At 33.5% G+C, this 17,022-nt stretch overlaps 1 long non-coding RNA gene across 3 annotated transcripts in view; it reads right to left on the bottom strand.

The window, feature by feature from the left end:
• The window catches only part of LOC107126914 (uncharacterized), a 46,671-nt gene extending 29,649 nt beyond the window's left edge, over window positions 1-17,022 (bottom strand). For all 3 annotated transcript variants that reach the window (XR_001483964.4, XR_012417380.1, XR_001483961.4), the window contains exon 1: window positions 1-17,022. This exon is cut by the window's left edge. This is a non-coding gene — a long non-coding RNA (uncharacterized lncRNA).

Genomic DNA, 17,022 nt, shown 5'->3' with positions numbered 1-17,022 from the left:
ACGCTGGAGTCAGTACATTAAGCAGGAATTGGGGACGTTTTCTCAAATTCATTAAAATATGAAAGTATCTGATGTTAAAAAAATGGATTAAATATAGATTCATTGTTTGATATCACATGGATAGCTTAGCTTAGTTGGTCAGAGATTGGTGTTGATATATCAGGTCTGAGATTCACTTTTCCCCATTCACCAATTACAATCTAATTGATTTTTCACTCACTGGGTTTTTTGTTTTGTTTTGTTTTAGGCTCACTGACTGACTGCAGCTGTAACTTCAACTTGCCAATGTACACCATTGCTCACAAGAGGACCAGCTGAGAGTGTGAATGAATTTATTGCCAGCCCTTTCCTACTCCTAAAACAAAGCAATTCTGTAGATTTGTTACTGATGAGTCATAGCACCATCTTCATATACAAATAACAACATTTCGTATGGCACTATTTTCAGTGTAAATGATAGCAGAGATCATGAGGAGACAGTACAAATTATCTTGGGCCATTGTCTTATTTATAGATTAAAGTACAATTATGTTTTCCACTGATTTACCTTCTGACATCTTAGTTAATTAGGTTACTTGTTTCTTTTATGTTCATTCTCCCCTTAGATCTGGCATGTCTATTCTTTTCTTTAATATTCTTTCCCTTGTTAAATTGTTAATTTTTTCTGAGGGGCAGAATACCTTTTTATCATTATTTTGAGAATGCTAAGTATTTACCTAATTATCCTTCAGAGAACACTGGAAGACAATACCGTTGAACAAATGGATAAATACTAGAAAGGGATTACTGGATAATTCTGTCTTTCTGGAAGCCTCAGTGATTGATTTATTCTCTTTTTACCTTCACATATTTTTCCTCTAGGTTATTATTTTTTTCCTGACAGGTTTTCAAGCTTATAGTTGGTCATTTTTTCTGTATAAAAAAATATTCTGGGAGTGTGCAAGTGCTCAGAAAAATATTATCTATTAGCAAACTCATTAATTTAAAAACCTATTAATAAATTTGCTCATTCATTTAAAATGAAAAATATCTAATACAGTATTTATTTTTATATTTATAGCTTTTAGTTAATATACAGCTTCAAAAGAGAATTTCAAATCAAATCTTATGCCACTCCAAAAAATGAATAACTGATATAAACAAAAGATTATAGGCCCAACACAAAACAGTAAGACAGAGATAATTTGTTAATTTAGTTAGGCAGTCGATTAGTCATCTATCATACAATTATTGAAAGCCTACTTTGTGCCAGGAATTTCTTTAGATACAAAGATGAATAAGTCATAGTACATCCCCTCCAAAAACACTTATTATAGCAAGAAAGGTGCTATGTAAATGTGGAAAAGAATATCAACAATACAATGTGGTCAGATCTATTATAGAGGTATATAGAGTCACTGAGAGACCATCTAGCCTAATGAATAATACAATCTGGCAGACAATGTATGTTATTTCTGTTTTGATTTGGAATGCATTCTAATTGTTGACAAGTAATTTTGTTTTATTTTTTGTGTTAAATTGGCTAATATTTAAATTACTTTAATTCCTCATATACATACAATTAAGAGGTAGAATGAATGATACACTTTGATGAATGAAAGGGTCACATAAGATTAACATTTGTAAAAAATTAATTTGAAAAATAGAATTCAATCCTAAAATGGAAAAGTGACTGCAAAGTTAGAACCATGTTCCTGGAAACTTAGTAGCATAAGCCTGGCATTGACAATCTGATTCATGGTTCTCTTACTATCTACTCACACTTCTCCTTTAGGGGAAATTTGACAATGATGTCTGCAAAATGTGTTGCCACTTTCAAAGATTCTTGCTAACAAATGAGCAAAGTGGAAAGCAGTTCTGGCATTTTGGATAAATGTTCCCCAAATCTTCCTTGCCAGATATTTCATTAAGTAGGAAGTCTCACCAGGGTAATATGGAAAAGCAATTTAAATAGAAGTTTGGTTCACAACATGATGATTTTTATAAATAATATTCTGGGAGGTCTTCTGTGTTTTTTATGAATTTAATTTTAATCTTACTGTTGAAGTTGCATCCCTTGTCCTGTCTTTTGTGACCAATAATATCTCCCTGCCACCCGTAACTCCTTTCCAAAAAGAAACTATAAATCAGTATATGAAAACATCCCATAATTTGCATGAGACTTCAATAAATTACTGTTATTTCTAAAAGATTACTTATTCATTATGTCCCTACATAAATGTTCTCTAAAACATTAAGTGCACCCCCTCTCTAATTTGATGGTGCTTTTTTTTTTTGAGACGGAGTCTCGCTCTGTAGCCCAGGCTGGAGTGCAGTGGCACGATCTCAGCTCACTGCAAGCTCCGCCTCCCGGGTTCACGCCATTCTCCGACCTCAGCCTCCAGAGTAGCTGGGACTACAGGCGCTGCCACCTCGCCCGGCTATTTTTTGTATTTCTTAGTAGAGACAGGGTTTCACCGTGTTAGCCAGGATGGTCTCGATCTCCTGACCTCGTGATCCGCCCATCTCGGCCTCCCAAAGTGCTGGGATTACAGGCTTGAGCCACCGCGCCCGGCCTTGATGGTGCATTTTAATAGCAATATTACAGCCTTTCTTTTAAATACTATATTATAATAATTGTCCCTGCATAATTCTAATTCTCTTGCTAAAAGTGGACCCCTAACAAGCAGGAAATGTATCTTATTCATTGTGTACATTTTTGTATCTCTAACTCAGCACCAAACAAATACATGTGCTTGATTAATATTTTTGAAGGAGTGAATGGAATGACTGACCAATGTTTCATACTCGCTGACATCTACTTATTTTCTGGTAAATATATTTTTCAATCGAATTGTCTTAGTTGAATATCCTCATTTGTTGAAACCAGATGAAAAGGATCTTGAGTAATTCTTCTCTCTATCTCACTTGCCTTTGTCCTGGTGCACGTTTTCATTCTTTCTTGGTTGGACAACAGAAATAGCCTTCGTACTAGCTACTTGACATAAAAATCACCACCTCACTATGCCGACATCACTCCTCAGTGACCTTTCCAGACTCAAATCTGCTTATGTCACACTCATTCTCAGAATTCTCCCATGCCTGCCCTGCATTCCACCGTGAATCTATATTCCAATGTCATTTTGCATAGACATAGTACCATATGTATGACAGGTCTCCCCATCTTTTCATTTCTGTCCCCCAAGTATCTTGGATAGTGTTCATTAAATAAGCTGAATAAATGCTGTTTGATTGAACAAAGGAAGGTGGCTCCAGTAGCCCACTTGTACCAAAGTATATGCAGGGGAATTTGTTCATAGAAATTTCTATTGGAGCTCTCTGAAAATGGAGATGGGTAGTGTAGAAAAGCATTTCTCACAGATGCCTGTGCATAAAAATTACCTGAGATGCGTTTTTAAAATAAAAGATTTTTGGAGTCAGAATTTCCAAAGGAAGACCTGAGAATCTTTCTTTTCTAAAATAATTGCTATGATTTGTTCAGGGAGATTTGGGAAAGAGCTCTTAGAGTAGTAGTTAATATTTGGGGGCTAGATGGCTACTCAATGTGGGAGGCTGGACTATGTGACCCTAAATTCCCGTCCATGAAGTTTTGGGTGCTATGATTCCAGTGGCGGTCATAGTTTATAAATGTGTAGAAGCAGGTGAGTGATTTGAGATTTAACTAGTGCAGATAGGAGGGATTTGGGGGTAAATGACTGAGTCCAAGTGTCATCAGATCTAGAGAGTTATGACCAATTTTTAAGGATTCCAATGAAAATCTTGCTCTAATCCCCGAGTTTAATCTTTTAACAACTATTTATTAAATACCTACCATGTGCCAGGTACAGTTCTAGGTGTTGGGGATATAGCAATGGCTAAACACACATAATCTCTGCTTTTGTTCAGTTGGTTTGTCTATACTCACCACACTTGTCTCTAGGACTCACTGGTGGTTAAGAGTTATTTTCATAGCCACTTGACTCTTATGCAAACTAAAAATGATCATCCTCAAAGTCCCATCATTATCCTTGTTAAAAAATAAGTGTCAACCTGGGCAACATAGGAAGACCTCATCTCTACAAAAAATAAAAATTTTAGCTGGACATGTGCTGGCACATGCCTGTAGTCTGTGCTACTCAGGGGGCTGAGGTAGGAAGATGACTTGAGCCCAGGAGTTAGAGGTTACAGTGAGCTATGATTGTGCCACTGCACTTCAGCCTAGGAAACAGAGCAAGACCCTGTCTCAAAAGAAAAAAAAAGTGTCTGAGTTTTTCAGTCTGGCTGGAAACTCCAAAAGTATCCTATGTCCTCTGAAGGTGTAACAGGTGAGTTCAGATTATCAGACACTACTTCTCACCTTGTGAGATCCATATATGTCATTGGCCCCAGGTTCATTCTAGGTCTAGCCTTGAGCCTCTGACGTAAATGTCCACATCGTTTTAAGTACAATGACATTGTATTTCTTATATTTATCTTTTGAACTGGGCATTTTTGTGCTCATTTTGAGGAACCCACACATATTTCAAGCTCTGGAGGTAAGATGGTCAAGTGGGGATAATTGTGGGCTTTGGAAATCAGATTAACTAAATTTTAGCTCCACTTACTAACTATTGAACCATGAATAAATTACTTAACCTACCTGAGACTCAATTTTATCAGCTGTAAAATTGGGATAATAGTCCTTATCCCACAGGTTGTGAAAAAATGACATATAAGACAGTGTTATATATTATAGTGCCTGGCATTTAATACTTACACATTAAAATTACTGTGCAATTTATCTGCATCAAACAGCACACTAAGAGAGAGAGTTCTGACATAACTAAGATAACTTATAAATATGCACTTATAGTAATAGATAATTTTTTTTAACTTGTCAACTTTTCAGAACACCTAATATTTTTATGAAATGTGGTGAGTGAAAATGATGACCCCGAGAAAGGCAACGTTTTCTACTACTACTTTTTATAAAAAATCCTTCATCATAAGGTCAAGAATTAGATTTCTTGATACTTCATTTATATATAAAACTATTCCCATTTTAAAGAACAGATTTTGTGCATACACACAGTAAAATTGCTACATTTTCATAAGAAAATTCATTCAAAGACAAAGTCTACTAAAATAAATCCAAGGACAGGACAAGACCATATTGAAATAAGCTACATTTAAAAATAGAACTTTGCACATGCAAACTGAAAACAAAATAATAAGCATGTGTGTTAGGTTTTTTATTTGTTTTGTTTTTTATTCTGTTTTTTCTTTTCAGGAAAAAAGTTTTATAAGTGTGTATGCGTTAGAAAACTGAAGAATTTTCAAGAGCCAAGAATGCCATGGTGATTTCTGTGAGATTGTTTCCAAGGACTACAAGAAACACACTGGTCGCTAAATGTAAATTAGGAAACATGAACTCTTACATACACAACAGCCCTAAAGAAAAACAAAAGAAAAAACTATCTTAATTTTGGGTCCCAAATTTCACCCATACCTATAGTTGCAAAATAAAACAGAGAAAAATGGTCTTTATTAACAGTGGTTTAAATGTTCCTGGGGTGGTGCAATTGACTTTTAAAAATAGAAAGCTGGGATATCAAAATAAATATCCTTTGTCTCTTATTTATTGGAGAGAGGGATATTTTCACTAATCACCATGCTATAAATTTAAGAGACTTAGAGCATCTTACAGTTTCTTTTATTGGTCACATTTCCCTGGTATCCTTGGAAAATGACTTCATCAAACACAAACATATTTTTTAAACTGGTAGATTAAAAAGAGAAGTTATCTCTTTTGCTTCCAGGGGTTTTATAAGCCCCACATTTATGTATTTATGACTGTAATTTGGATAATTTCCAACACTACCATCAACACTACCATCCAACATGTATACAGTAGGTTTTCTTAAATATTTCCATATTATGGCAGTCATTGAAAATAGTATTTGTGTACACACTGGGGTAAAAGAGAAGGGTTTGCCCAGCAGACATTGAAAGCAAAAGGCAGGGCCCCATGCCTAAGCTCTGAGGACTGCAGGAATCACTGTTGTTGGCAAACCTGCAGCCTGTTTGGAAACATTGGGGTATATTAGCATGCCAATTGGAAAGCTCTGTGTTTGATTTCAAATAACGCATATTAGTAATAAAGAGAGAATAATACCCTTCCTCCCATCCCAAAAAGAAGGCTGACAATAGCAAGTGTTAGAGACAATGTGGATAAATCATTCTACTACAAATTGTTAGTGGTAGTGTAAATTGACACAAGTGTTTTCAAAAATAATTCAATTTGTCTTGTAAAGCCAAATTTTCACACATTCTACAATCCAGAAATTCCTCCTCAAGATATGTGCATATGTATGTGTATGCATGTGCATGTATAAGAAGACATGCACCAGAAGATATGTACAATAATATTTTTAGCAGTACTACTTGTAATAGCAAAATAATGCCAACCCTAATGCTCATTGACAGGAAAATGGACAAATAAATTGTGATATGTTTGCACACACATGCACACACACACACAATGCTGTGTGTTGTTTTTTTTTTTTTTTTCGAAGTTTTCTTGAGCCTAAAGTTTAGCAGAAAGTATTTGCGTAGTTTGTATTGTATCTTAGCTTTCTATTGAAATAGATTGTTTTCAATGTCTATGTTGATGTCAGGCAAGTATTTGAGCTTTAAGTCTCAAGTAAAAGCAATTAGCAAATGTGAACCTGTTTGTACTGAGTTGGGTTTTTCCTTTTACCGGAAATTGTCGATGAAAAATTTGGGGTTGCAAGTAGTAAATTAAATTCCTGAGCAATTTTACCTATGTAAGCTAATTATTCACGGTTTGAGGGAAAGGAATAAGATTGTATACCTATGTAACTGATAAATTTTGTCTTAAGCATGTTTTCTTTTAGAGTTTAAAATATAATGCTTTAAAATAATCACTAAAACAGAATGCAGCATGCCAAGCAATTTAACTTTAGAAAGGAATGTCTTTAAAGGAATTAGAAAGGCAAGAAGGAGAAAAAGAGATTGATTTCTTAGTCTCCCTTAGTGTGTTCAAAATTTAACAATTCTTCCTGTCTAGAAATTGTTATATGTAGCTTTAATCTTTCTACTACAATGAGACTTCATTTTCTCTTTTTATGTCTTGGAAGGCAGAGGGCCCCAAGAGTGTAAGAGAAGTTAAAGAATAACCAGCTCTACAACCACGATTGGGTAGTGTTGACACGACTATAAAATGAAAGCTATTCCACTTGTTCTATCACCCTTAAACTTTGGAAATAGTGTCCAATAGTGGAAAATTAAAAAAAAAGGGGGAAAAAAAGCCTGCCTTGTTTTCCAGAGGAAAAGGATCATGAGTCTGTCTCGCCATGATAGACTAGATCAATTGTATTTCTTTCAAAATATTTTAGAAACAAAAATGAAGCCTAAAAGAAGTTTTATGTCATCATTGTGATGTCAGTAACCTGTGACACTTAAGCAATTGATTCCTATTTTCATTTTGCTTTATTAATAATCCTTTGTATATTTTCTGGCACATTATCCTGTTCATACTTTCACAATCACTTCAATTTTGAAGATAGTCTCATTACAGTATGTATTCATGAGGGCCAGTCTCATCTGTTGGAGATTGAGATCATGTATCAGGAATACCCTTTGAGTTTTTGTGGCCTTAAAAGCAATGTGAAATTGGATCACAATTACAGAAAAATAACCAGTGTGTAACTATTTGTCTCAGATTTCTTAATGGTAGCTCTTGTACTTGAAATGAGTTAGAGAAGACTGTTCAACACCAAATCTTTTCTGAGGAACTTATTAAAGTACATTTGAAGTTTATCATTCTCTTAAAAGTCCTAGGAAGTTTTAGAGAAACTGCTGGTTCCAAGAATGTGTTGTCTCTCACATGACATTTCTAACGATCCTCAATAATTGTATAGAGAATATTTTAAATATATCAACGTATTCACTATTTATGAGACTTTTATTGCAAACATTGAATTGATTCAAGCATAGTAAAATGTCTAGAAATTATTAAAAACATAGGAAATATACACTATTATTATTCCAAGTTTTGGGGAAAATAAATAAGGCACATTGTTGCTATGTCACTTATTAACTGGAAATTATTCTCAGATTTTTATGTTTTAGTTGTTGTTGTTGTTTAATTTTAGAGACAGGGTCTGGCTCTGTCACCTAGGCTGGAGAACAAAGATACGATCATAGCTCACTGTAGCCTTGAACTCCTGGCCTCAAGCAATCCTCTGACCTCAGCCTCCCAGAGAGCGGGAAATACAGGTGTAAGCCACCAGGACCCACAGATCTGTCCAAATTAATCATTAAATAAATCCTGAGCAGTAGAAGATTTGGGAGAAAAGCCTTTCTGTTTATGTGCAATCCCTGAAAGTCTGTCTAGAGAATAAATTTCCAGATGCCACACATGCACAAAAAATTTTACCTATGAATAAATTTATAAAATAGTTTTTATATAACATTTGCAAATAATGTTTATTACCAAGCCATTTTATAATTTTGAGTTGAAATAAATTACATTATTTACATTGTTTGTGATTTATGATTCTTTATGCAACAGTCTCTTACCAAGTAGTAATTACATACATTTTCTGAATTACAGTCTATTTATTTTTTCAATTAGAACTTGCTAATTTTTTCTAGATTCTTGATTTCAAATATCAGCTAAGTACAACACTACATTTCCCATGAACTTTGTAGGTCCAAGGTTTTCTCTGTAACTTGATAACCAATTTGAATTAATTTATTTTGGCATCATATGGAATTAGTGTAAATGATCTTTCATTAAGGTGATATCCGTTTAAATCACAAAATTTAATGTCAGGAATGTAGATCCATTCATCAATTAACTTCTGCTAATACCTCAACATATGGAATAATAACCAAATTATTGTTCAATAAAAAGTAGAAAAGTCAAAATAATTTTCTGATCTAATGGTTAGTAATATTGCTATAAGCGTTTACTAGTTTCTACACAGAAAGTGACATAAAGCAAAGTCATATTAAGATAAGGCTTTTTCTTTTAAACTATTGCCTGAAATTCCTTCTAAATAATTCAGCAATTACTCAGAAAACTACTAGTTTGATTGAATGTCATGTTGCAAAGATAATTATCACTATTACATCTAAAAATGATTTCTACAATATGAATAGATTACTTTATGTCTCTAGTTGTCTACTGAGGAATCTTCTTCGTCTATAAATTTATGAGTATATTTCAATATGATGTCTATATTTTAAAGATGTGGACAGAAAGGAATTCTGTCCTGGTCTATGCACGTGGGAAGCTCTTTTTTCTATCCCAAGAGAGTTCATGGGTTTTGGAGGTCAAGTCCAAAGCATGTGCTCTGTAAAATTCCCAGAGTTGCCCTGAGCTCCCTCTGGAAGTCTAGTTATACATTTATAAGTGACAAATTATAGCCAGGCCAGGTCACCTGCAAGACCCCACCATCTGCTATGAGTCCCTATCTTTAATGCAGCTCTGATTTCCTCCCTAGCTGATAGGCGTTGCACATTTAAACAACATGTGATGCCATTTCCCAGCTATCAAGTTAGCAATATTTTGCTGAAATTGGAACACACAGTTGATATAAATACAATACAATCAACATTTTAAAATATGAATAGTGGCAATTAATTGATAAACTCTCTAAAAATCATCTTGGCAAGATGCACTGAAAAGCTTAAAATGTTTGTATCATCTGAGACAATACATTTCATTTCTGGGAATATATCATAACGAAAAACTAGAATACTGACTAAAAGTGTATTGAAAGGTGTTGATGACAGTGACATCTGTAATATTAAAATATGGGAATAACTAACCAAATGGAATTGGGTAAATAATTTGTAGTATACCTGTATGAGGAAAAGATATTACAAATAATTAAAAATTATAAGATTATTCATAACATGGGAAATCATGGGAAATTCATAATGTGGGAAATTAAATCAATGGAAACTGAACATTGAAAATAATCTTTAAAAAAGAATCACATAATTTTAGGAAGAATTGTATCTATGTGTGCATATCTGTATTTGTAGCTATTTCTATTTTTCTATCTAACTGTATTTAAAATGTATAACAGCTATCAAGGAGAGACTATGACCAGTCTGTTCTTGTAAATTTCTTTACACTTCTAAAATTTTTCAAAATTGCATAAAATTATATTATATTATATTTATAATTACAAGAATCTTATTATGAAAAAATAAACTCAGCCCTTTGTAGTGGAAAAAGGAGTATCCTTCATTAACAAATGTATCCTGTCTGAAATGCACAAAAAAAACACTATCAAACTGCTCCCATATACTAGAACATTCCATCTCTTACTCCTGGGTGACAAATTTTGATACATTTGATAACTTGATTCATATAAGTATTATCAATAATTGAGGCATTTAGATTAATGTATAATAACATTTGCAATATTTCATTTTTATCAAATGTAAAATGATGTGGGTAAGTTGAGAGTTTAAAAAAATCTCAAAGAAGATATGAAAATTATAATTAAGAAATAATTATAAAATCATGCAGAAGTAGACCTTTATAATTCATCAAATATAGTAAAAACAATTTTTTTCTGTGAATTTTTTTCAATGTACATTTTACGTGCCTTCTTACAAACAATATTGACTTTGGAGAACTTGAATCTGTAATGTTTGGAAACTAAATAGGAGTTTATTAGTTTCACTTAGAGTCTTTCAAACAAAGTCTTGGAGTTGTTAAAAGATCTTTGCTTTCATCCTAGCAATTACTATGTTTTTTTTATATTGTCACCAAGCTGGTAACTATGAAAATGGAAGAACGGTCTTAGGATAAGCATAACTTGGAAGCAGGCCTAACTGCTCAATTTTGTCCAAATAACTAAGGTTTGTGGAAGGTAAATGGTTTCTATGGGGTGATTATGTTCATGATGGTAAACACCACATCTAAGATATTCATTTCAATGCTTTTTAATTGAGCAAATATAGGTATGGAAAATGTTTATTAATTATATGTATTGACTTAATATGTATGAAGTTTGCTCAACACCAGACACAAGGTAGTACAGTGTTCTGCACATAATATGAACAAGTTGAAAAGAATGTGGAATGAATGAGTAAATGAAAGGCCTTTAATGAACTCCAGTTTCCTTGCTTTTCATCTCTGTTGATTCCTTAATTGATAGCTAAGTCAAAAATTCAAATCTGCACTGTGACCTGGAAGATTTCATGTTTAAAATATTACAAAACAAACAAAATATATTTATTTTGTTTAACATAATTTTAAAACTTTCAGAGTAAAACAAATTCAGTTAGTAGGCACAATGCCGGTTTGTTGAATTCAAGTTACAGGGGAAGTGGAAATTCTTACGTGTGCCTAGATAATAACCCTATAATATATATTTTCATGATTACAATAAAATTACTTACAGGCCCCTACAGTTACACTACTGAGAGCTGCAATCACGATGAATTTGCACAAAGAATACAAATTTCATTTTTGCCAGAGTGATATGACTTTCATCACACGTGGTTGTTATAGTTTTAATAGATGCTTAGTAACTGAATCTATAGCGTTTGTTTGGTAATGTCTATTTAGAAAAAGAAGCATATTCAACGATTCAACCGGAACTAAGAAAAATGCTTGTTTTTATATTGATTGATGCACATTAATTGTTTACCAAGATATTTAAACATTTCCCAAGACCATCTTTTGAATAAATAATTTGCTAAATCATAGGGATACAAAGCATAACTGAAGGGACTGAAGTTCAACAAATGCTTATAATTTGAGTTTTATGTGCATTTGAGTCATGTGGTTTTATGGGTAACAGAAACTGAATAATATATTTATCTTGGGGTAGAACAGTCATCAGTACGCTAAGAAACTAGAAATTGATATCTCTGCTTGGGCTAATTTGAAGATGATGTTGTGTTTGTTTGAAAATAATTTTTAAAGTAATGAAGTACCCACTAATACTACAGATAGGCTTTATTGAAAACTAAAAATGTAAAACAAGTGAGATAATGATCATTTTTTTAAAAAGAGGAAGGAAATGAGAAATGGTTTTACTTTTCAGTCAGTATGCCATTGCCGATTAAAGAAAAATGTGATTTCATTGTATGCTACAAAGGAGGATGACATCAAAGTGTCCTCTTGGTAGCAAGCTAGCTATATAAACCACAAAAAGAGAGCTGCATTAAAAATACAATACATTGAAACAGTAATTTTTCAATGCTATGTAAATACTGTGGACATTTTAAATTCAAAGATAAGCAGAATCAGCGGATAGTGACAGTTTTAAATTTGCTAAAAATCAATAGAAGAGCAGTAAAATGCAATTTTCCTAAACCAGGCTGTAACTTCAAGTGAGCTGAACTATTCTTGATGCAACTGAGAGATTTTTTTTTTTAAATAGGACTTAAGAAAATTGATTTAACATTGTTTCATTTTATTAGTAGTTGAGCAACATAAACGTGAAATGCTTTGAAGTAATCTGCATTATATTTTTATTAGCTTCAGAGCTTCTATATACATATTTTATATTCTTTTCAGAAGCTTAAATAGTATTACATTCTAATTACTATTTGCAGATGGTATTTGTTTTTCTTGTAATGACCAGTCAGAAATCAGTTGTCTGAACTGCACGAAAAAGAATAATTTCCTGTTGAGAAGCAGTTACTCGGTATGCATTCTAGCTCTTGCTATCACAGAGGGAAAGATTTAAATAATGTATGGTGGGTTCCTTTGTAATGAGGTGCTCTTTTCTTATGTTTTTTTGTGATTTTGTCACGTTAGAGGAAATGTCATTAGTTAAAGGGACACAAATCATATCAAGGATTTTATCAATGCCATATAATTGACCTATATATCTTTTAATGGGAGGGTGAATGTCATTCAAGGCTCTTGAGCATTTAATTCAAATACTAAATTTAAGAACCACAAGCATATTGATGAGTTAGGAAAAGACAGAATTGTGTGGATAAAGCAAGACCTGGGTGTACAATCTTTCTTTCTTTCTTTCTTTCTCATTAAAGATTGATCTGAAGATTTTCTTGAGGTAGACTTATTTGATAGCCATAGTCACTTTTGGGTTCCCAGAGTGGTAATAAAGAAATCGCTCAATAAAACACAATTTCCCTTTTCTCTGTTTCCAGTATTCCATTTCTCTTCAAATGCAGCTGTTTTCTTAAAGCTTCTTTCAAATATGAAGACCATGAGAAAAACGAAACAAAGCAAAACAAAACAGTTTCTGAAGACCCCAGTAGCTTTTTAAGCCTTGAACTGAAGTCTTGCTTTTAAGCATTATTTCTAAAATAGGCAATCCTGCAATAATAAAAATAAAAATAAAAAGTCTAATCAAAATTTAACAAAAAAGTGGTCTCTCTAAAGGTATCCTTCATTGTCTGTCACCTCTTTTCTTAAATGTTTCCTAAATGTGAAATATCTTGTATCCTCTGGCATGCTTGATTTCTTCAGTTATCGATATTTATTTTGTGCATTTCTTTTTATTGCCTACACATTTTGCTATTATGCCATGTCAGGCACTTTGTCAATTGACAGTATATGTAGGCTTGTATTTGGATACATATCCAGGAGGCATAATAAGTAGTAGAAATCCATAGAATACAAATCAGAACTTCCTATGCCAGAGAAAAATGATTTCTTTTACCAAAGTTCTATGGTATTCTCTTAAGGTAAAACATTAGCATCTTAATTTTACCTGTTTTCCAAAGAGCATGCCATTATTATTGACATGCTACTGGCTTTATGGTCCCAGGATGCATGAATTATTAGTGTTGCCTGACATTTTTAAATTCCTAACTCTATAGCCTATAGCAGTACTTCCTGTTAGCTATTATGAGCTTTAAGAGTGCATGCTAGATGCTGATCAATGATTGTTCGGTAATTCAGAGGTGTCACATTCTCTTGTGGGTTAAAAAAAATGTTGGCTCTTTCTGGATTTTATAAGACAATATCTAAATAAAATTTTAACACACTGAATATGATATCTAGAGGACAACCATCTTGATTTTTTAAAAGAAACTACACTTTTCTATCATTATTTATCTAAGAAATAAAACTATACTATTCAAATACATTTGTTTATTGGATTGTAGTGCTTTTTCTCAAAACATTACAATGAAATATTATAACAGCACTGTATCACACAAAATTGAATTTATCTGAATATTTTTTATCCAAAAAGTTCACCTAAGTAGGAAAAATAATGAGGATATTTAATTTATAGAAAGTTATAGTATATTTATGAGTTTTTAATTTTTCAAGAACAATACTCAGATTTTTTATTAGACTGAGTTTTTAAATGGTTATTTGCTTGTCATAGAAAAATACAAGCATTTGAAGCAATCAAATATTGAAACAGAAATATCAAAGACACATGCTTTTATCTGAAACAATTTTTATCTTTTTTATATTAACATTTTCAGTGAGAGAAGATGTTAATCTTTAAGTGAATCAATGCATTCTCAAATGCATCTGTGTCTGGAATTTTTAATTGGTAAAGAATCACAATGGAAATACCTTATTTTCATTTTTTCCCTTTAATATATATTAAGCCTGCCCTATCAGCAGGAAGCACTTTCAATTAGGAAACCTGTAATGAAACTCAGCACAATTAATTGCCTGTTAGTCTCTCATGCTAGATTTATACTTCCAGATATGTTGCTAAGTTTTGGGTTTGGGCACTTGCCTTATATAGACTGACTCCCAGCTCATCAAAGGACATATTATAAAATCCCAGTGATTTGTTCCAGTGATTAGTTGAGAATCACATTTTCTAGCACTCTCCTATGGACAAACCCAATGGCTGATTTTAAGTTCTTGTCCCAACTTATCTCTCTGAAGCATTTCAATCTATAGGACCATTTCCTACATCTTGAAATACTCTTCTCCTTTGGCTTCCATTCTTCTTGTTCTCATCTCATGCCATCTGTTAAACAATCCTTCTGAACTTCCTTTTTGGGCCCCTTCCCATTTCCCATTTCTTAGGTTCTATTTTTGGTACTCTTCTCATTTATCCACCCATAGAACATTTATGAAGTATTTACTATACAGAAAATTGGCTGAGCCTGGTGACTTATGCCTGTAATCCCAGCACGTTTGGAGCCAGAGGCAGGAGGATCATGAGGTCAGTAGTTCGAGACCAGCCCGACCAACATGGCGCAACCCCGTCTCTACTAAAAGTAGAAAAATTAGCTGGGCGTGGTGGCGCATGGCTGTAGTCCCAGCTACTCGGGAGGCTGAGGCAGGAGAATGGCGTGAATCCGGGAGGCGGAGCTTGCAGTGATCCAAGATTGTGCCACTGCACTCCAGTCTGGGCGACAGAGCGAGACTCCGTCTCAAAAAAAAAAAAAAAAAAAAAAAAAAAACACACACAGAAAGAAAGAAAGAAAGTTAGTTGTATAAAAAACTCTGAGGGATTCAAAACTGTATACAACAAGGATAATGTCCTGAGGATTTTGACATTTAACGTGTAAATCATTCCAACTAGATATCAATGCTTGTCTTCTCTATACTTCAGTTCTGTCTGGGGAATCTCACTATCCTCAAGACTTCAACCACAGTATATAGTGACCATCCCTAACACTTCTATCTAGAGCTGTGCTTTCAGCTCCTTAGTGGACATCTCTTCCTGCTTGTCTTCTAGGCACTTAAAACTCATTGTGTTACACATTAAATTTTCCCTCTACCAGTGCTCCTTCACCACTCCCCCCCCAAAATCCTGGTTCATCTACTGAATTCTCAGTCTTCAACACTGCCACATGTTTTCACACTTTCCGAACCTCATACCCTCGAATTTATCCTTGATTAGTGCCTATTTCCTCTTTTATATTGAATTCGTTACCCCGGTTTGCTGATTTTCCTCAAAAATAGTTTCTGAATATCAATCCTCATCACCACCTTTTATCTCGGTCCTACATCACCTCTCACCTGGATAAATGGCAAAAGTTTCATATCTTATTTTCCTACCATGTTTAGTAGTGGAAGTATAAGGGGCTTTGGAACCTTTCAAAAATGATTAAATGTACATGATTTGGTCATGTGATTTTGGATGGCTGATCGTTCTAAGCTTCAGTTTTCTCACCCATTAAATGAAGTAATAATCTGTGCATTTCAAATTCGTTGAGAAAATTAGGTAATATCTTGCTAGAAAGTGATTAGCACAATTCCTGGCACATATTAAACACACACACACACACACACACACATTTGTTACTTTTTCAGTGCAATTTACCCTGGACAACATTGCAAAAATTATCTTCCCGTAAAAACTTATTTTTCTATTTAAAACCTTCAATGATTTCACATTGCCTACAAATCACAATTCACCTGGATATTCTAACGCCAATTTACTTCTCTGACTTAACTTTCTACCCCTCCACTCCACGCATGATTTGATTCAGTTGCACCAAACTTCTCATCACTCAAAGCTCTCTAATCCCTGTGAACACTCTACACCTTACTCACACTGTTCCTACTCACTTCCTGGAAAGGTCTTCTCCCACTTCTCTCGGTAAAACTCCTACTCATCTCCTAGAACCAGCTCAAATGGCACATCGTTTGGAAGTCTTCCCTGAATCATACAAGAAGGAATAGTTATCCTTCCACTTGTGTTTCTGTGTCACTTTCTTTGCAAACATAATAGTATACTACTTTCTTGTGACTTTCCCTATATGAATTTCAGTTTGCTAAACAACAATAGTAATAATTAGCATGTATAGAATGCTTACTATATGTATGACCTTAAGGAATAAATTTATCTTGCTCATTTGGACTTCACTACAACACAGTGAAGTAGATGCTATTTTATTCCTATTTTAAAGATAAGTAAAATGAAACTTAAAAGTTTGCAATCAATACAAATTACATCTATTATGTATCATCAAAAAATTTTAAGTTTGTAATTTGTCTCGGATGAATAACTTACACAGATCTCACTTCACAGTTCACATATAATCACATATAATCATAAACATATATAATCATAGATTCCAATATTGTGTGTTGGTGCACAAACC

The sequence above is a fragment of the Macaca fascicularis genome, chromosome 1 (assembly GCF_037993035.2).
Source record: "Macaca fascicularis isolate 582-1 chromosome 1, T2T-MFA8v1.1".
NCBI classification, from domain to species: Eukaryota; Metazoa; Chordata; class Mammalia; order Primates; family Cercopithecidae; genus Macaca; species Macaca fascicularis.
The sequence above is the reverse complement of the archived record's forward strand: the minus strand, read 5'-3'. Positions and strand labels throughout refer to the sequence as shown.